The sequence below is a fragment of the Orcinus orca genome, chromosome 14 (genome assembly GCF_937001465.1).
Source record: "Orcinus orca chromosome 14, mOrcOrc1.1, whole genome shotgun sequence".
NCBI lineage: Eukaryota > Metazoa > Chordata > Mammalia > Artiodactyla > Delphinidae > Orcinus > Orcinus orca.
The window spans coordinates 20,099,730-20,121,031 of record NC_064572.1 but is presented as its reverse complement, the minus strand read 5'-3'; the positions used below and the strand labels follow the sequence as shown (position 1 = coordinate 20,121,031).

General features: G+C 43.0%; 1 protein-coding gene across 7 annotated transcripts in view; it reads left to right on the top strand.

Moving 5' to 3' along the window:
* The first annotated feature begins 1,380 nt into the window (after positions 1 to 1,380).
* RHOBTB1 (Rho related BTB domain containing 1) overlaps positions 1,381 to 21,302 on the top strand; it is a 69,053-nt gene continuing 49,131 nt past the window's right edge. For 2 of the 7 annotated variants that reach the window (XM_033406052.2, XM_004279975.3), the window contains exons 1-2: positions 2,015 to 2,246; positions 4,301 to 4,351. The gene's annotated coding sequence lies outside the window, so the exon portion shown is untranslated. Of the gene's footprint in view, positions 1,518 to 2,014; positions 2,247 to 2,273; positions 2,716 to 2,767; positions 3,337 to 4,300; positions 4,352 to 21,302 lie in introns of those variants that run through there. The other 5 variants (XM_033406050.2, XM_049696633.1, XM_033406051.2 and 2 more) reach the window with 5 other exon arrangements.

Genomic DNA, 21,302 nt, shown 5'->3' with positions numbered 1-21,302 from the left:
CCTAACCCGTTGCCTGCCACATGTGAAGGCCATAATACAGTTGATTCCTATTTCTTTTGAGGTTTTACACTATTTTTTAGCCCCTCTGGACAGTTTGAAGAGAAATGGCTTGCAATAAAGTGAACTGATTGCTAGGAGTGAACAGGGTTAATTAACTTTTCCCAAGAAAGAAATGTGTTCCTGAAAAAAATGTATAATATATTGATTAAACCTTTCAAAATGGAGTCACTTTTACATAGACTAAGCAAAGTCTGTTTTGTGCCAAGTAAATGATCACCCCCTCATGTATCTGTGCTGAAGTTCTTAGAATAGACGCCCATACTTGACTTTTCATTATCCTCTTCTCTGGGTATCAAAGATTAGGGACTAATAATTCCATTCCCAACAGACAGTTCAGTGAGGATGGCTTAAACAAAGCAGGTTGCCCTTAATAACCTTCCTTGTAAAAACACTGAATATCACTATATTCTGGGGTCTCTGGGAAATTCAGAGAGCACCAGGCAAGACTTGGTCCCCAAAGGGAATATAACCTAGTGAGGAAGAGTAGGAATATCCAATGTAGTAAAACTCATCTGGGGAGCCTACGAAGGGAGAGCAAGTATTCCATCTGGGAATCTGAAGATGGTTTCTTGGAAGAAACTGAGGGAGAGAGGGGTATGTTCGCATGTATAATTTTTTTCTAATGTTCTGTTTCTTGAGGGATAACACAAAGAGACAGCCTTTGCAATAGAATGTGGGTCCCTCTTTCCCAGCCCTGCAAACCTTCAGGAACCCATTAGCTGAGAACTCCTCGAGGACATTGTTGCCATCTTTGTATCCCCAGTCCTTAGTACACAGACAGCCTTCTCGTTGAAGGTTTATTAAAGGAACAAGCCCCTTAAGGTAGCTGAACACATCAATACCTTTATCTCCTAATTGCCTGTTTATAAGCTGGGAATAAGGAGGTTTAAAACACAGTAATTTTAATAGGGTGACTGAAAGCACGTTGAGGGCCGGCACCAGGTTGGTTGTGCTCGCTGTCACCTCCTTAGAGCTTGACAGGGTACCTGACACACTGTATGTCGACACTAAATAAGTACCTTTTACGTGCGTGCATGAAAACTGCCCCTGGTCCTGTCCTCAAAGCTCAAAGTCAGCCTGGAAGAGTAAGAAAGAGTTCACGAGGAAGGATGGACCGTCGTGGGCATCCAAGAATTTTGACAACCCACGAGCGGCCAGAATCAATTTCACTTCCTCACTCAGCCATTTGTAGGCGGTTGTAAATCGCCTACTTACTCGGGGGGCAGCCCGTGTGACCTTACCGCCCCCTGCGGGGACCCCCACGAGCCAAGTCACAGAGGAAGGTAACCCAGAGGGGGGAGCCGGCCAACACGTGCAGCGCCCAGGGGAGGAGCAGGCTGGGCTAACGCAGCCCTTAGTCAGCAGCTGGGCTCGATTTTGAAACAAAAGCCCATGTCCTCCCTCGGAGTCCGCGGCCGGTCAGCTCCTTGGGGGAAGAAAACCATGCCGCCCAGCCGGTTAGTGGCCCAACTTACTTTTCCGGAGCCTGGGACAAAGGGCCAGCAGTTGTACGGGAATGGGTGGAGTGCTGGGGACAGAGGACGGGGTGGGGTGGAGGTGGGGGGGGGGGGCCTGGTCGTCCTGCCCCTCCCCGCCCGGCCGCTAGCGAGTGGGGCTGGGGTCTGCCAGGTACTGCGCACGTCAGCCCCGGGCAGTCTGCCTCCGAGGCCGGGCCCCCCCGGGTCCGCGTCAAGCGGAGGCACCTTTGCAACCCGCGCCCCAGCGCACAGACACACCAGGCCCCGGTTTCATGAATGAAATCCAACCGTGTGGCTATAAATAGCCGCGAAGGCTGCTAACGTCACGGAGCGAGCGGCGGCCGCCAAGGCGGCGGAGCTGGGTGCCGAGCGCTCTGTTCCGCCCGGCCGGCCAGCCAGCCTGAGAGCCGGGTGGGGGCGGGAGGAAAAGGGGAGGGCTGGGGGGCGGCGGCGGAAAGGGGCGAGCCCCTCCGGCCCGGCACCGGGAAGAGCGGCCGCGGCGCCGGGCGAGCCCGGGAGGCGAGGCAGTGCCATGCTGCCTTTGTGCAAAGTTGGGCGGCGGGCGGCGCGCCGCGCGCAGGGGCCCCGCACACCCGCGACCGCGCGCAGTCGTGGCTGCTGCTGAGTGGCGGGGGCCAGCGCCCCCCCCGCCCCCCGCTCCCCCAGCCCTTGAAGGCGGAGAGAGCTGGCGTCTCGCTCGGCTTCAGGGTAGGTTCTGTGTCGTGAGTGCGCTATGCTGTGAAACTTCTCCGAGCGGCCGCCGCGGAGCCTCGCTCCACCCGCCCCGGCCCCGGCGGGTGGCCTGTGGGAGCCCCGGGCCGCGCGCCACGCGGCGGGCAGCGTCCCGAGCGAGAGTCGTGGGACCGAGCTGCTCTGGGAGCCGCCCTCGCCTGTCTCGCGAGGCCGGGAGCCCCGCCATCAGAGGCAAGCAGAAGAGATTCCTAGGAGCGCCCGTCCAGCCGCACCCCTAACTTGGAGCTGAGAAAATGCACAACAGGCACCCTTTGCAGGCGGGCGGGGCGGGGTGCCGCGCAGACCAGAGGGCTCTTTTCCTTGGAAGGACGGTGGTGGGACTGCAGAGGGGGATACCCGAGCCCCTTGGGCTCTTGCACCCCCCTGACCGGTCAGCCCAGAGTTCGGCGCTCCCCACCACTAGCCGGTGTCCATGGAGTCTGTTGTGAGTTGCTGTGACAACAGTAGGAGCTGCCATGAGGGGCTGGCAAAACACCTTACCTTGTCTCTGCGCGCTCAGCTTTCGGGGAGAAAAACGGGGGGTGGGGATATGCAGACAGGGAATCCAACCCCTACTACAGAAGACGAAGTGGAAGGAAGGCCCAGCTATGTAAAAATGGACCACCCGATCCTACTGTCGCTCTGCCGTTTCTACCCTCAGCAGTATCAAACATCTCAACCGAGGAGCAGTGTCAATATTTAGACTTGGAGGAGCCAGAAACTTAGAGGGGAGCGCCAGGCGCAGGGTTCTGACTTGGTTTTGCACGTCAGCACACGAGCGGTGCCTTTCGAGCTGACTGCACACGTTTGCTGGGGTTGGGGGCGGGGAAAGGTACGAAGAACGGTATATACACAAAGGCACCCAGACCTAGGAAGACCTAGGAAGTTAAGACCAGAGGAGTCGCCTTGACTTTGAACTTCCCCCAACCCGTGCTGTTCACGCAGCTCTTTTGAACCCCAGCCAGACGCTCAGCTTGAGGTTTCACTAGTTTCGGGCTCCCCACCACCAACCGGGGCAGTGCTGCATATTCTACACCGTATTGTGGATCCTCTCTAAGCTGCAGAAGTATGTTATCAGTAGTTTTCATCTCTGTATAACTGTGCTCTCACTATCAGCAGATATAAATAGCCAATAGGCTGTGTGTGCAGCAAACGCTAGGCTTTTCTAAACATACAGATAAGTTTGTTTAAAAACACTCTTCAGAAATTTGGAGTTATATTTCATTTCCGGTAACTCTGTAGATGCCCACGAGGGTCACTGATTGCTAGAAAAGAAACACAAGCTCTTTTCAATGTAAATAATGTCTACACACCGCTCCGCAGGTGAAGTGGGCAGCAAATTATTATTCAACTGGGTTTCCTCTGAGATACCTGGATTGTATTTGGACGTATTCGTGGGAAGGGGATTTAACTTGTTCATCCCAGCGTGGAAGACTTTGAAAACTCAGTCGGAAGCAATGAAATCATAGTACTCTAAGCTTGCGCCATTGATTGTTGTTTTGAGAGGAGCGTAAATTTAAGTGCATAGGGGCTATTGTGATCACAGAGGTGAAAATAGAAACATAGGTAGTTTGATGTCACTGGCACAACAGCATAACTTATTAACTATACAAATGTAATCAAATAGTAAAAACCAGAATCACTTGGACTTTTACTTATGATAATATGGTCCAAAAAATGCTATTTTGGAAGAACAGCGTGTCCACTTCGTTGACTTCCATATTGTTAAATGCCTGTAAGGTTTTCCTTGTTCCTATTCCTGAGTTTGTGGTTACATGCTTTGTTCTGTATCATCCCCAAAGGCTCAGAAACAGACTTTCAGAAATGCTGCAAAAAGTTAACCTAGCCATTTCAGGAGGTATATGACCCCAAGAAATGCCATTTTAACACTGACACTTGGCAGAAGTAAAGCAGATTCTGCCCTTTTGGGGGGAAAAAAAGGAAAACAATGTATGTTTAAAATGTCAGTGGCTCCCCATGTGCTCCTAGCAAGCAGTAGGATTTATAAAGTATTTCTCTCTTTTGTGTAGGTAAGTCCAGCTGTGAGCAGGGTGTTCTGTTCTTCACTTCCAGCAAGCCAGGTCAGTGTTCTTTGTGCAAACCCATGACCATAAATTGCTGACATCCTGTGTCTAATTCTGAGCATGCATTTCAGAACAAGTTTCTTAGTCATCTGTCTTAAAACGGTTCGTCTTTGTCATGTTTTTATTGACTCAATTATGAATATCACAATTTCAGTGATTATTAAAATTATTCTATTTACTCTGAGCAAAGTGGTACTAAAATGGGCCTTGAATCAGTATGTTCTTTAAAGACTTTTCATTTTCACTTTGGGGATCCAAGTGGTGCCAAAATAGCTGAAGATACTGGGGATTTGGGTGCTTGATAATTAAGATTTTACATCTATGCTAATCTTAGCGCTCTAAAGCTGAAAGAAAATTGATACAATAATACTTGACATTTTTGAGCATGAACCAAAGTTCAGGTAACGTGCCACATTCTTTATACTATGTTCTCAATCTGCATCAAAAAAATCCCTGTTAGGTGTAACTACTCCCTTGGTCGCCAAAGGACAGGTGAGGAATTGAAAGGTCAGAGAGGTTAGGTAATAGGTTCAATTCCTGCTTCTCTAGTAAATGGAAGAAATAATATTTTTTTTCAAGTGCTGTCTTACTCCAAAACCTAAATTCTCTAATTGGAAAAATCTTATCTCCAGTAGAGAAACTGGGACCACGAAAGGTTAAGCGACTTGCCTGAGATAACTTGGTAATTACAGCTTATGTAGTAACATTCAGTGGCACAGCTGTTACAAAAGAATAAATTCCATTCTCTTAAGTATTGTAAAACAGCAAAATATTAAGTATTCATATGTACTTTCTGGCATGGCCCTGTCAAAATTTAAGAAAGTTTTTACCATGGGGTCTCTGGTTTTAAGGATCTCACAAACAGATTTAAAAGACAAGATATTAAACATTCATGTAGGAAAAGTGAGAAAATAAATCAAGATCATACATGCCAGAAGTTTGAACTCAGGGTCAATGGTACATTTACGAGAAGTTCAGCATTTTCCACCCTGTGGGACTACTTTGCAGTTCTATGTATGCATGGAAAAGAATTTCCAAGCACATTTTTGTCAGGATAGATAATAAAAGGGTGAGAGATTGAAGAAAGACAGAATGTAGAATTTCAAACCAAGAGGGAGACATGCATTCATTTAGAACTGCTAAATTACAGTATCTCAAACTCAAGGTGTTATTGCTTCAAAAGCGTTGAAACAAAATTGTGAGCTGTCTGAATCTTCACAGCATCAATGAGAAAGCATTACCATTTGGCATACCAGATTCCTTCTGAAACCTCAGTTTGTCTGATATGTGCCACGTAGATAGGTTTGGATACCTAATAGTTAAATACCAGCTAAAGTTCTGAAAATGGCCAGTATTTAAAGATTAAGCAGGACATCTTCAGTTTTTGCCGGAGTTGACAACCGTCTCCTTCCCCCCTTTCATACTCCCCTCCTACTTTTTGTAGAATAATTTGTAACAGTTGTTAATCCTTCTCAGAGGGTATTATATAAAGGGATAATAAAAAATAAAATGGGGAATAGATTACTAGAGAAAGCTTTACTATATCATCTTTTTTAATGTACTGGAAAACCCCAACCCAAGCTAATAACCCTAAAAGCTTAATTAGTTAAGAGATACTTTTAAGCATTTAAGGGGTTGTTATAAGCTGTCCTATTACACCTTTGTCCTGTAAAAGTTGTTATATAGTGTATCATTACAAAATAGATCATAAGAGCACTGTTAGACTGGGAAGATCCCATTACAGGTTAAGGCCTCATTATCAACTGATATTTGCTTAGCTATGACCATGGTATGTCGTAAATTATCCGTATAACAGCTATAAACCTATAATTACTTAAAGAGTAAAATTATACTCTGAATCATATGATGTTAGCACCGAAAGAAGCTTCAGAATGAGCATGGTATCTCTAGTAGTAATTTAATTAGCAATCATTTGTTTGCTTTTTTGAACTTCAGAGACTTTGGTTAATATACTTGACTTATCTTAAAACACGCCTGGAAATATTTGACACTTTACTGTGTTTTTTTGCTCAGGAAATTCACCTGTAGAAAACAGGAATTTTTTCTTTAACCTTTCTATTGGTCTTCCTTTTAGAAAACAGGCAGTTCAACCTCATTATGTGAAGGATGGGGTTCAAAGAGTACAGGCAATTGGAATCTGGTTCTTGTGTTCATCTTCTTTTGTTCACCCAGGCTTCCCACCAACCTGGCAACACCAAAGCAAAATTTGGACGGGGAAGGAGAAATAAGTCACAAAAAGTGTGGCGTTTGTAGAAAGGGGGAGGGGGTGGGAGAGTGTTTGAGTGCCGGGGGAGGGGATGGGGAAAGGGAGAGCTTTGGCAGGGAGGGCAAGAAGCAGTCACTCAAACGGATGGGATGTGCATGGATTGGTTATTGACATGTCAGCATCAAAATTGTTCGGTTTTTTTGGTGGGGCTTATAAGCAAAGTCAAGTCACCTACTCCTAGAATCTTTTGTTCTTTGTGCGCATTGGGCAGAAACTGGGAAATAGGCAAAAAAAAAAAAAAAAAAAAGCCACTAAAATGAAATGTGGGTCTGACAGGCACTCTTTCCAGATGTCCCAGGACACTCCTGTCTTCAGACACTCCCTCCCTCCAGCTGTCCTGTCAAATACATCAGCATTTCTCTTACAAGGTTTTATCCACTGAGGGTGAATTAGAAGGTTTTTACAAAGAAAGAAAGAGATAGATGCACGTAGGTCCAGAAGAAGCATGATTACATTTCTCCACTCTGCACCTGAGTTTGTTATTGCATAAACACAGATGAATGGCAAGTTCCCAGTGCTAATGAGGTACAGTCTCAGGCTCCATCCCTCTGTGGAGAAGTTTCCTCTGAATTGTTACCCAGTGGTAGTCCAGACCCCTAATGACCACTGGAATAACAATAACCAGTACTTATTATGCTCCTACTAGATGCCAGACACTTTACTGCATTACAGCTAATATTCATTATTAATTCCAATTTTACAGAAGCCTAAGGGAAACTCAGATATGTTAACTCAGAGAACTAATTAGAGGTAGAGCTTGGATTTGTACCCAGATCTAAGAACTTGAATATATATTTGTTTTAAATATATCCTGGGGGGGGGGGAAACACTTTAAAAACATTAAATTCCAGGTTATTCTTGCAGATGGTAGAGTACAGGAGTTAAGTAATTATTCTTGTAGGGTTTTTTGAATTTTGGGGTTTGTTTTGTTTTGTTTTGTTTTATATTTGGTAACTTGAACCACACAGCAGTCTTGTCTGGACAGACTTGTTAACTCTTCAGGTCATTTCTAATATATTTTGATGGAAGTCACAATTGTAAGCAGTTGAGTCATGGAGGGTTGAATCATGGACCCAGAAAGGTTCTTAAGGATACTTAATCCAACCTCATGTAGGTGAAAAAAATCTGCCACCCAGAGAAGCAATGTAACTCGCCACTCTTACAGTTCATAAGTGGCACAGCTGGAACTGAACCCAGGTTTCCAAGGCCCAGCCCAGGGCTCAGTTCTATTACATAACGCTGCCTGAAACGTGCCCAGTCTTCAGAAGCCTCCAACTTAGCCCAAATTACAGCTATCAAGTTTGAAATACATCTGAAACCTAATATACAGCCAGAAGTGGGTGATAAGAGGATTCCAGCAATGTAAAGATAAGGTGGGTTCTAGGAGAAGCCTCGCTTATCTTCACTGACACCAATATAGACCAGTCTTGCCTCGTCTTCGAACCATAACAGCTCCATACTCTTGATCCCTTCCAAGCTGTCTCTGTTGAGATACCTGTTTTCATCAAGTATGGAGCTTTTTAATTTTGTCTCTGGAGTTCTGGCTTTTTATTAACTGTGTGATGTGGGTGACATACTTCTTTGAACCTTATTTTGCTTGTCTGTAAAATGCTAACAGTATCACCTCTGTCAGAGGGTTATGAGGGTGCTATGAAATCACACATGTGAAACAGATAGTAGGTGCTCAATAAGGGTGAGTTCTCTTCCTAGCCATGCTAAGGTATCTTAAGGGAAAATGTTATAACACATAAGGGCATTCATGTCATTTTGCTGCTAAATGTTCTTCAGTCATCTGAAGTCTGATATTGCAAGGGATGATTACAGTGACCTTTTTTCTTGGGTGAAAATGGGCCCAATCGTGTCTCAGTACCAGCGGCGTCTCTGAGTACCAGTGGCGTGGGCACGCCTGGGTACAATTACATTTGTCTTCTTCACGGTCTAGGGTTGCCAGGGTTTACGTGAATTATTTTATTGCTTCGGTTTCTGCTCAGACTAATACCAAGCTCCTCTTGGAGATTTGTGGCTCTCATTTCCTTCCAGACACTGTTTAAGTATCTAACGTGTTTTCCACATAGACCTTTGCATCTCAAAGTATCCACTATGTTTTCAGCCAAATAACTAAGAAATATTTCCAGAGAATAGTGTTGCCAGTAAAACAATTTTGCTTTCAATTTCAAAACATGTGAGAGCTTCCTCCCATCATTTCAATTAACTCTAGTATTGAATCTTTCCTGTGCATTGGCCCTGTCTTTTCTCTTTGCCCCGGGTTGCCGACTGCTTTATTGACTGGGAAATACATAAGCACTACAATTTCCCCCTTTCACCCTCAGCACTTGATAGCTACCCTGGCCTAAATTACATCTCTGGGAAGTGTTTCATCACACTCCTCTCTCCAGCTACCACACTTTGTCATGTGGCCCTTGCTGCCCTGCTTTGGGTTTTAGGAACCAAGCCTTTGGCAATGTGTCCTACTCATCATATACATGCAGGAAAGCTACTGATAACGATTATTTTCTTACTTGTACTTTCCCCCCTGTTTTTTTTTTTTTTTTGCGGTACGCGGGCCTCTCACTGTTGTGGCCTCTCCCGTTGCGGAGCACAGGCTCCAGACGCGCAGGCTCAGCGGCCGTGGCTCACGGGCCCAGCCGCTCTGCGGCATATGGGATCTTCCCGGACCGGGCCACGAACCCGTGTCCCCTGCATCGGCAGGCAGACTCTCAACCAGTGCGCCACCAGGGAAGCCCTCCCCCCTGTTTTTGACATTAATAGGCCAAGTGGCCTAGAATGGCCTTTATTTTCCTAGTGGCTCAGTTTCCCTTTTCAGTATTTGACAGATGTGACAAATGGCAAGATGTATGTCCTTTTCTTCAGGCTTCGGTGTAGCGATTAGTTGTTTTCCCCAGTGCTGCGGCTCAACTGGTGCGAGATGCTTACAGATCACCAACTGATCGGTTATACAAGTTTCAGTTCATACTAAGAAGTTTATTTTTAAAGCAGTGCTTTAAAGCAGTGCTTCTCAAACTTTAATGTACATACACATCACCTAGGCATCTCGATAAAAAGCAGACTCTGATTCAGAAGTTCTAGGATGAGACCTGAGATGATGCGTTTCCCAGGGGCTCCTCACTGATGCCAGTGCTACTGGTCCGAGGACCACATTTTGAGTAGTGAAATATACTGTACTCTCTAAAGTATAGTCATATCTGATGCTGAAACTCACGCCTTGGAGGCTGTAAGGCTCCCATCTTATTTTGTTTGCTTCTTTCTTAAATTATAATAGAGAGTCATGGAATCTTAAACTTGAAAGGGATATGCTAGTAAATCAACCAGCACTCTGGGGAATAAAGGAATGCATTTATGTGCATACATAAGTTGATTAAAAATTTTACTGACAAAGGATGTGTGTAGCATACAATTTATAAATAATAATAAAATAAAGAATACTCTTTGTTGTGAACTCCATCTAGCTAATTGGTTAGTCTCACAAAACACTTGTTGCTTTTTGAGAACTCACCTATGGTACAACTGATGAGTGTAATTCCCATATAAACGTTGTCTGATACTTTCCCTTATGTTAATGAGTAAGATAAAAGTGAAATAACGAAGACATATGTCAGAACTGTATGCATTCATCAAAGATATGGGGGCTTCCCTGGTGGCTCAGTGGTTAAGAGTCTGCCTGCTGATGCAGGGGACACGGGTTCGTGCCCCGGTCCGGGTAGATCCCACATGCCGCGGAGCGGCTGGGCCCGTGAGCCATGGCCGCTGAGCCTGCGCATCCGGAGCCTGTGCTCCGCAACGGGAGAGGCCACAACAGTGAGAGGCCCGCGTACCGCAAAAAAAAAGATATGAATGAAAAAAAAAAAAAAAGATATGAATGACTGCTGAACCAGATAATAGCTTTTAAATATAATAAGATATTTCCTTAAATGTCCTGTTCATAATGTAACAGCTAAACATATTACACACTATTAAGTTTAATCTGCATTGTTAACATTTTTAAATCACTTTCTTAAGTCAAGACAATCAACAGAACAAGAAAGCAAGCCCTGATGTGAAGCGGTTGCCAGTTTCACTGGTATAAATACTCCCATCATGGCCAATTTGAAGCCATCATTGTGACTGAGCTGGAATTGGAAAGAGATGGTACAGTAGCACACCGTTATATAGCATTTCCACCATACAGATAAAATGTGCACAGATAACCTCAAAATATAGATAACAGTAAAATAAATACAAAGGAGTGAGTTCTGAGTATTTAGTACCTTTGTTTTTAGTATACTTTATTGAATTGAAACTTTATCTACTTTAATTTTCAACACTGACCCTATTTTAACAGGTTTGCAAAAGTCCTGAACATTTAACAGTTGGTTCGTGGGCTCGTAGAGGCTGGCTCCAGCGCACCACTGGATCTGGATCATCTGGTCCCGGTGATTCTCAGCCTTTGCTATACACTGGAATACCCCCAGGAATTTACAACCTACAGCTTTAGTAAATTCATGTCAGGGCCCAGGAATCTGGATTTTTTAAACATTTTATTGAACTGTATCTTATTTCAAGAAAAATACACAAATCATAAGTATATAACTTAAAGAATTAATCACAAACTGACCACACACCTTCACCTAATCTAACTAACACCTGAATATAGAAACAGAACATCACCAGCGCCCAGAATCTCTTCTTAAGCCTCTATTCAATCACTACCCAATTGAGCCAACCACTGCCTTGACTTCTAATACCAGGGATTACTTTTGCCTGGTTGTGAACTTTTATATAAATGCAATCTCTTTTGTGTCTGGCCTCTTCCCCTCAATTTTATGTTTGGAAGATTCATTATAATATATGCAGCCATAGTTCATCCATTGTTTTTTAAAGAAGCTCTTCAGTTTTATCTTTTTTTTAATTTTTATTTTATCTATTTATTTGGCCGTACCAGGCCTTAGTTGCGGCACATGGGATCTTTGTTGCGGCATGCGGGCTCTTAGTTGCAGCATGCATGTGGGATCTAGTTCCCCGTCCAGGGATCAAACCCGGGCCCCTGCATTGGGAACGTGGAGTCTCACCCACTGGACCAGCAGGGAAGTCCCAGTTCATCCATTTTTAGTGCTGTATAATATTCCAGTGTGTGAACAGGCCTCAATTTATTATTTCTATATCCATCTACTGTCGACGGTTTGTTTCCAGTTGTTGACTATTACAAATAGTGCTACCAAGGACATTCTTGCGCAGGCGGCAGTATTTGAAACGAAACAAATTCCCCCAGTGATTCGAATGAGCAGCTGATTTCTTGACTGCCTTCTCTATCATTCCCCCTCCTGTCTTTTCTCATACGATGTGACCGAAGCTATTGCTTCTTTCGTGTGAATGTACTTTTAACACCTTAGGCCGTGAAGCTGTGTGCTTCCATTCATTACAGCACGTTCTCCTGGCTCTTTTCAATATAGGTTCACCAACACCCCCTTTCATCAAGACATCTGCTCTTGTGCACTCTAAATAGAGAGGCGATTTGGCCTCACATCAATAGCACGGAGGAATATTAGACATGGTAGAGATGGAGCCAAGGCTAAATCTGGCAGCCGAGCGTTAAGGCTCCTGGAAAGAGGCTTCAAGGAAGGGAAATTGTTTCCCTTTGTGTGTATCAAACCAAAATCAACGGCAAACCTTTGGAATATTTCCGATTCTAAATTTTTCAAAATTGATTTATTTGAAGTAGACCAGGGACTCTCTTCTGACACGAGAACTGACATCTCTCGAAGTCTCATGATTTGATCTGGAGAGAGTACAGAAGGAGGTGTTGCCGTGGGCTTGTTCTACACCTCGTGTGCAGCCGGTGTAGCCTTGCTGTGTCGTTCTAGGCTGAGTGGCTGTGTAATTTGTGCCTTTGGGCCTATTGAGATATTAGTTCCTTTGATAGAAGTCAAGGGAGCTGAATGGCCAGGAGCTCCAAGATGATGCTGTTGATGGAGTAGGATGGGTGCTCAGAATGGAAAGAAAGGTGCCAACAGCAGCAAGGCTGTTTCCTGCCATGTGAAAGGCAACGTCACTTACAGCTTTCGTGATACGCAGAGAAAAAGTAAAGAATAGACACTAATTCCACTTAATGAAAGAAGAATGTATTCCCACACACATAATAAATATCATAGTCCCTGGTTTTCCTACCTCCCCAACCTCACTTTTTTGTAAAATGTCTTTGTTATAAAATAACACATGTTCATTATAGAAAAGATGGAATATGTATGTAGATAAGAAAAAAAGAAAAATCAGTTATAATTCCAGTTGGCATTAATATTTTAATGTATCTCTATCCCAAATATTTTTGTGTATATTTAGGTACATAATTTTTTTTAGGTACGTGATTTTTAAGGAATGGTGTTACTCATGAACCTCTAACTGAAATAATAAATGTACTCCTATAACATATTTTTAACTGCTATATACTCTCCCATTATATGGACACTTTTTAAAAATCCCTCCCCTGTGGTTGGATTTCTAAAATTGTTTCCAATATTTTGTTTCCACAGTAATATGATGAACACTCCTTTAATGGAATCTTTTTGTAATCCTAAATAGTTTTTTAGGAGTAAAGTCTTATAACTGGATGAAAGTTATGGACATTTTAAAGTCTTTTGAATGCCAGTGGCACTCCAAAATAATGATACCATCTTCCACTCCCACTAACAGTGCCTCATCCTGCTTTTAAATAATGTACAATCTTTCATGTAATAATTCCTACCTAGAGTTGGAGGGTATAAGAACATGTTCTGAAAATACTAGCTAGAATCCACACGTTGCTGGCAGCCAATAACCTCGAATAAAATAAGAGATTTTTAAGGTTTTTGTCTACCAGCATTTTTGTGTTTCTGGTCTAATGTTGCTAAGAAATCCTGGGGGGCAGGTGGTGGTGGGGGAATAGTTTTCTTCATTTGCCTGAATGAGAGCATAAGCTAATCCTAACCGACATGTTATAGTCTCATCAATGATTAAATGCAATTGTTTGATTGTCATCATATCTGAAGGTTTCGCAGCAGGTGGTCTTTCTGGTGCTTCAGACGCTAACCCAAGTGACATCTTTAGAGAATACTTGGAATGAACAATTTATGACAGAGGACTATAGAGACTTCTCTATACAAGGACGGATTTTTAAGGGCATCTAGTCTGCAGACTTGATATGAGCTTTCTCAGATGAGCACTTTGACATCTCTTTAAAGACTTGACCAATATTTTAATTATCAATTCTTGACAAAGCTTCCTGATCCAGCCTTTGGCTAAGGCTCACCCATATGAGGACTACAGGCCCTCTGAAAACAATGTATAGTGTCCTTTGTTGCTTATATATATTTTTGACTTTAAAAAAGGATATTGAAGTATAACATGCATAGAGAAATGTGTCTAGATCACAAGTGTACAGTTTGATGAATTTTTGCAAACGGAACATACGTCTGTAACCAACACCTAGATCAAGAACCCCACTTCTGGTCACCACCCCACTGCGCCGTCAGTATGTCTGAACCGCTTCAAATTTTATGTCCTGGGTAAGTCACTCATTTACAGAATTTGATTTTTGATTGAAGCCTTCCTTAATATGAACTAGCTGCAGTCAGCTTTGATCAAACTATCTCCCTTGTAACTGAGAATATGTAGAATCTGCCTTTCCGAGTAAAAATTATAACATTAAATTCATGCACTGAGTGTGCAATATTTATGTGTTTGTGATTTGCAGGTATACAAATACACAAGAGGCATACAAACGAATTTGGAACTTTTTTTCTTAATGAATATAAAGCTGATTATAGTATATTATCCAACTTAAAAAAATCTTAACTACAATTGATTGCCACAGAATAGTTCATGGGCTAAGTTCCCAACAATTTCTTAAAATTGCTCATTTTCGTTACCATAAATATTCCCTTTAAACACTCAAAATTTAAAAGCCAAGAATTTTTCATCTCTTTGAGATAGAATCGTATATTAAGTATCCTGGTTGTCCACAGCTGTCTCTTTTGGCTCAATTGCTATGTCTGATATTCAGCAAGATATCATTTAGGTTCCTATGTTCTTTTTTTTTTTTTGCGGTACGCGGGCCTCTCACTGTTGTGGCCTCTCCCATTGCAGAGCACAGGCTCCGGACGCACAGGCTCAGCGGCCATGGCTCACGGGCCCAGCCGCTCCGCGGCATGTGGGATCTTCCCAGACCAGGGCACGAACCCATGTCCCCTGCATCGGTAGGCGGACTCTCAACCACTGTGCCACCAGGGAAGCCCTAGGTTCCTATGTTCTTTTTAGTTGAGAGGTTGAGTCAGAAAAAAACAGGTTTAATAGGCTCACTATGCTTTTTAAATACATGATTTTGAAAAATAATTAATCTATCATCAAACATCATTTTTTTATTATTACTGGAGTGTACCAGTGTACTCTTAGTAGAATTAACAATCAAGGGTTATGCTTATGTACTCATTACTTTTTTTAAAATAGTTCTCCCATTATGGAAGTAATACATCTAAGAATATTATTCAGCCAATAAAAAGGAATGAGGTACTAATACATGCTACAACATGGATGAACTTGAAAACATTATGCTAAGTAGAAGAAGACAGACACAAAAGGCCATCTCTTGTATGGTTCCATTTATAAGAAATGTCCAGAGTAGGAAAGTCCATAGCAACAGAAAGTAAATTAATGGTTTCCAGAGCTGGAGGGAGGAGGGAACAAGAATGTCTGCTAATGGGCACAAGGTTTCTTTTAGGGATGATGAAAATGTTTTAGAATTAGATAGTGGGAATAGGTGTACAACTTTGTGAATATAATTTTAAAAAAAACCTGAATTGCACACTTTAAAAGGGTGAGTTTTATGGCATGTGAATTTTATCACAGTTTACCAAAAAGAGGTAATATATTTTCACTGTAGAAAATTTGGAAACTACAGGAAAGCAGAAAACTGGCAACAAGTTACAGCCCCATGATCCAGCCACAATCACTGGCATCTGTTTAGTGTACTTCCTTCCAATTTATTTTCCATGTATTGTTGCAGGAGGAGGAGACTGGTATTGTTGCCCTTTAGATGGCAAGGGCACAATTTATTAAATTTTAAGTATTCACTTATCAAAACCCACCCATCTCTTCCCCTCCAAACTAAGGGCGAGTCCCCAAGGAAGATCAGTTCGTTGGCTGAGGGGAATGCACGTGAGAGAGGCAGAGAGCCATGGCCAGCCCTGTGAGAGGGGATGAAGCAACACCTGAAGGGAAAAGCTCTAGGGTCCCGAGAGGCAAAAAGACAGGTTTGAGCAGTTGCCATGGAGGCAGAACTCTTCAGGGAAACATCCCAAAGAGACTTTTTAGAAGTTTCGCTGCAAGATGCCTGATATATTATGTGAACCACATCTCTCTATTCTTCAATACCTGTATTGTTTTCAAGGCTTTCTAAAAGTCACATTTTTGTCCCTTTTAGATGTGTCACTGTGGTAAGGTGGTACTTAGAGGGAGAGAACAAGGAGGCTTGATTTTATTCGAGTTACACATATTCCTTTTATGTAGTTTTTGTCAACTATATTTCAGATGACTCTCCTGCACTTTCCCCTCCGTAGTGATACATTAGCACTTCTCTCAGTGACTGCAAACTTAATGTAAACATAATTTTAAATAATGATAATCTTAACAGATCAGACTTACTGAATGTTCTCTTGATGGCTGGCATAGTGATTAAAATATTTTACAAGCATTATCTAATTTCATCTTCACAACAACCATTGAGGGAAGTCATTATCCCCAGTTTACAGACGAGGAAATAGAGGCTTAGAAAGATTAAGTAATTTGCCCAAGATCACATACCAAGTACCTTAAATAATTATCCCCCGACTTATCATAGACAAGTGGTTTGCAATTTTTCCTTATTCTTAATAAAGATGTGATAAATATATTTGCTTTTAAAACATTTTCCAGTTATAAAGTTCTTAGATGGGTATTTTTCAAGTTTCCAAGTGGTTGAGTTTCTTGGTTGCTGTCATAAAACCTTTCCTCTTAACTTTTTCATTTCTTTCTTTGTGGCTAGAGAATTTGGTTGCTATAACTTATGTTTTGAAGGATATTTGTCTTTATGATCAGTCCATATGTAGTCAACTTTTATAAAGGTGCCAAGAACACTTGAAAAGAAAGCACTCTCTTATAGATTTTTTTTTAAATGTGGGTTATCTATTAACTTAATGCCACTTTTTATGCTACTCAAGCCCTCCGTGTGTTGTATTTCACTTTTGCTTTCTTCATCTGATGGTGATTCTGATTATTCATCTCATGTCAGGTATTTGCATTAACTTCTCTTTTTACTTATAGAATTTGTCTTCCTTTTTATGACATGCCTTTTAATCTATCAAGGGTCATTATTACTGCTATGCTTCTACTATGAATTGCTCTTTTTTACCTTCTAATTATCTTTTACAGATAATTTTTCTATATAAATTTGAAACCAAAGGCTAAATAACTGTAGGCTGGTCTTATATTCTCGACTGGTTCTGGTTTCCATAGTTCTTTGAAACTGAAATGTCCATTTTTTTCATTTTTAATTATCTCTGGGTGTTTTGGCAAGTATCTTTGAGCAGTTTAATTCCTTAAAGACATTTGAGGTTTTGCCCCCAAGTCTTTTTTTTTTTTTTTGGTCTGCATTGGGTCTTAGTTGCGGTACACGGGATCTTTCATTGCAGCGTGTGGTCTTCTCTCTAGTTGTGGCATGTGGGTTTTCTCTCTCTAGTTGAGGCGCGCGAGCTCAGTAGCTGCGGCGCGTGGGCTTAGTTGTCCTGCGGCATGTGGCATGTGGGATCTTAGTTCCCCGACCAGGGATCGAACCCACGTCCCCTGCATTGGAAGGCGGATTCTTTACCACTAGACCACCAGGGAAGTCCCACCCCCTGAGTCTTTAATATCCAAAAATAACTTTATGTTGCCTTCACACCAATATTAATTTGACCTGATTCACAAATTTGTTATTATATCCTTTTCCTTTGAAAGCTCTGTGGTTTCTACTGCATTAAAATAATGTATTGATGAAGTGTATGGTCATCTGTATTATCCTTTCTTGATAGAAATGTTTTTCGCCATTAGTTTTAGAAGATGTTTTGCTAAGATACTTACAGGATTATTATACAATTATTTTTTGCTGAAAAATGTATAGCTTTGGAGTCTTCTTATCTTCTCCTTCTTTTTCTCCCCACTACATCCTCCTTTTAGTACTGGGAAAAATTTGTTCTATTCAATCACATTTTGCAACCTTATTTCTTCAAGAGCCCTACTATCTATGGGATTGCTTTTCAACAGCCTCTTACCTGATATCTTCCGTTACATCATTGTCAGAGGGCCTTATTTCTGTATTTAGAGTTTCTCATGTTTGGCCTCTACCTCACGAATTCATTTACTACATTTTCAAGGCTGCTATTGACTGTTGCCAGTATGGTTTTGAATTTGGCTGACTCATATTCCATTTATACATGGCCTTTACTTACCATGTTCTGTTGCCTACTTATAGCCTCATCTGCTGTTAGTATACCTGCATTATCTTCTTCTGCGTGATCAAGTACATGGATAGGATTTTTCTTCTTATGTTTCTTAGAGCATATCTACTTCAGTACAAGAATTTTCTCTATGTCTTTAGCTAATTTCTTGTACTTTTCTTTTTTTTTTATTAATTTTAATTGGAGTATAGTTGATTTACAATGTTGTGTTAGTTCCTGCTGTATAGAAAAGTGAATCAGTTATCCACATACATATATCCACTCTTTTTTTTTTTTTTTTTGGCTGCGTTGGGTCTTCGTTGCTGCACACGGGCTTTCTCTATTTGCGGTGCGCAGGCTTCTCACTGCAGTGGCTTCTCTTGTTGCAGAGCACAGGCTCTAGGCACACGGGCTTCAGTAGTTGCAGCATGTGGGCTCAGTAGCTGTGGCTCGTGGCCTCTAGAGCGCAGGCTCAGAAGTTGTGGCGCACGGGCTTAGTTGCTCCACAGCATGTGGGATCTTCCCAGACCAGGGATCGAACCCGTGTCCCCTGCATTGGTAGGTAGATTCTTAACCACTGTGCCACCAGGGAAGTCCCTCCACTCTTTTTTAGATTCTTTTCCCATATAGGTCCTTACAGAGTACTGAGTAGAGTTCCCTGTGCTATACGGTAGGTTCTTATTAGTTATCTATTTTGTATATGGTAGCGTGTACATGTCAATCCCAATCTCCCAATTTATCCTTCCCCCCCACTTTCCCCTTTGGTAACCATAAGTTTATTTTCTACATCTGTGACTCTATTTCTGTTTTGCAAATAGGTTCATTTGTACCATTTTTTTAGATTCCACATATAAGCAATATCATATGATATTTGTCTTTCTCTGTTTGACTTACTTCATTCAATATGAGAATCTCTAGGTCCATCCATGTCGCTGGAAATGTCATTATTTCATTCTTTTTTATGGCTGAGTAGTATTCCGTGGTGTATATGTACCGCATCTTCTTTATCCATTCCTCCATTGATGGACATTTAGGTTGCTTCCATGTCCTGGCTGTTGTAAATAGTGCCGCAATGAACACTGGGGTGCATGTATTTTTTTGTGTCCGGGTTTTTAATAGACCATATGTTGAATGGTCACTGTTTAGTCCATCCATATAAAAAAGGATTTATGCTGGCCAAGGATTGAAGTATATTTACATTCCAAATGCTTGGAATAACCTTAGGCTTTCAGGGACCAAGGCAGGGCTCTGTAGAGATCCAGGAACCCACCCGGTCCCCAGCGGACAAGCAAAGCTATTCAGTTTGGTTCGGGTTGAGAGGACTTAGGAAGGTGAGATAAGGACTAACGTGAGGAGTGTCACCACAGAGGATATACCGACGTCCAGCCTTGTACGCCCTCACCGCACTCCCTCTGGCGTCAACATCGCAAGCTCAGTCTCTTCTGTTTGCAGTGTCAAAGCGGAAACAGCCTGGCAGGGCCAGCTGAAGGAAGCAAAAACCAGTCTCCTCCATGCTCGGTGCTGTCTGCCCGGCCCAGCCTCAGGAAGGGGCAATGACAGCAGCCTGCCGGCGTCCTAATGGCTCTCCAGCGGCTCCACAATCTCCTCTTTCCACCCTGTCCCAGTGAGTCCAGCTCGTATCACTCCAGATCACAGGCATCTGTGGCAAAGAGCCTCCTGCTTCCCTCCAGGCCAACTCTTCTCCCCGTGGAAAAGAGTGACCTTCTCATTTGGCTCCATGGAAGTGAACTGGGTGGAGATCTTTGCAGTTTCTGGTGGATGGATACTTCTTATTCTTAGTTTCTGGTACCGTTTTGGAGTCTGCTATCTGTACAGAATAAGGTTAATTTTAGTGAGACATGGGTAGAGGGGGGTCCAAGGCATCTGTGCTTTCATGGCTAACTTGCCTTAAGTCCAGCTAATTGCCTTTTGTGATGTGGCTCTTGTAGGCATAGACTGAACTCTGTCTTCCAGACTCATGTTCGTATCAGTTATGAATCTTTCTCCCTATGTAGTGGATGCCTCCCTTTGCCTCTTCTTTTTCAGCCAAGCAGTGAAGAGAGTTGGGAATCCCTTGAATTAGGATGTCAAAGTCTAAAAGTGGATGAGAACTTTATACGTCCCTTATACATAAATATTATCAAGATTCATAAATTGGCTATAGGCACTAGAGCACAGTGAAAGACCACATTCCTTTATTTTTCTAAATCCGGTCCAGCCCGAAGCCACTCTTATCTGCCTATATCGGGCCTCCTCCCTGCCCCCTGCCTTCCCGTTTGGTGGAGGGGCCTGGACCTTGGTCCGTGGTGGTTCCCATGGTTACTGATGCTCTTCCTGCTGGGGGAGCCATGGCTGGTGCACTGCCATCTGTCAGAGACAGCGCTCATGATGGGCCACACAGATGTCCCTCAACGTGTTCCTCTGCAGGCTTGGCAACATGCCGCAGCTTTCGAGGCCATGGGCTTAATTATCAGTCACCAGAGACAGCCGAGCGCCAGGTCTCTGCCAGCCCCAGGTGGAAGGTTTCCTAAGGAAGGTGGAATGACCGTGCTTGTATATGCAAGTGAACAGATATTTACGGCAAGCCACATACGGCCAAGGCACCATGAAAGGATCTGAGCATTTAAAGGTGAATAACAGTCTCTGTTGTCAAAAGTGCATAATCTTGGTGAGCCTAACTGTGAATATTACAAAACAAGAATTTGATAAATACCCTAGGAGACAGGATAAAGGGAGAACGTGCTAAGTGCTTCTCGTTCCAAAATGAACTTGAATGTGTCTGCTTTGCTCCATCTCTGCTGATTCCACCCTGGTCCCAGCCGCCACCCTTTCCCTCCTGGAGAACTTAGGAGCTTCCTAGCTGGGCCTCGGCCACTGCTCAGAATCCCCCCACATGCTCTCCACACGGCAGTCTCGGTGAAACCAATGATCCTTTAAAAAAAAAAGCAAATCAGAACCTGTTATTCCTCTGCTGAAAACACCTCAGTGGCTTCTCACTTCATTGAGAATAACATCGAGACTCCTGACCGTGGCCTAAAAGGCCGTGTGTGACCTGGCCCCTTCCTGCCTTGCAGCCCTCTCTTGCCCCAGTTCCCTACACTTGAGCTTTTCCCACCTGCTTCGTTCCCATCTCGTGACGGGGCCCTTCTCAGTCTTCAGAGAGCAGGGACATGGAACCTCCTCG